Raw genomic sequence first — 582 nt, 5'->3', positions numbered from 1 at the left:
AGACGTTCTCGACTCCACGGAGTCCGTTTTGAAACTAAGCTACACACGTTCAAACTTGTTTCTAAGCACAAGAGAAGGGATGGGGAGGTCATAACAGTTGCACACACTATTGTTTAAAGATGCGGGAAGCTAGACCGAAAGATCGAGAAGCGGTTTAGGCACCCTTTTTTACATTCACATAGAAAATTTCTGCGTGGGTACCCGGGTACCCCGGTTATTGAAATCGTGTAGTTAACTTTGACGACCAAAAAATTAATATATTTTTATGACAAGTTTTTAAACAACCAGCTAAATTTACGTGAAATTGTCTAAATAATGGGGAACCGGAGCCGTTTGGCGCTATTTTGAGTGAAAGTCATTGATATTAAGACAAAAAGTACGAAATGGGCATCCGGGTACCCGGTTATAGAGACAAGGGTTAAAACGATAATATAATCATTGATGGGAAAAGTTATGCTGGAACACAAGGACTTTACGAATTGATTTTCATGTGTTATCCAAATAAAGCGGTCTACAATGACGATGACCTACAGAAATATCAGAGTATTCTATTAGCTACAAACGCGTACAGACGCGATCGCA

The sequence above is a fragment of the Wasmannia auropunctata genome, unplaced genomic scaffold (assembly GCF_000956235.1).
Source record: "Wasmannia auropunctata unplaced genomic scaffold, wasmannia.A_1.0 LD335939.1, whole genome shotgun sequence".
NCBI lineage: Eukaryota > Metazoa > Arthropoda > Insecta > Hymenoptera > Formicidae > Wasmannia > Wasmannia auropunctata.
Note: the sequence above shows the minus strand (reverse complement) of the source record.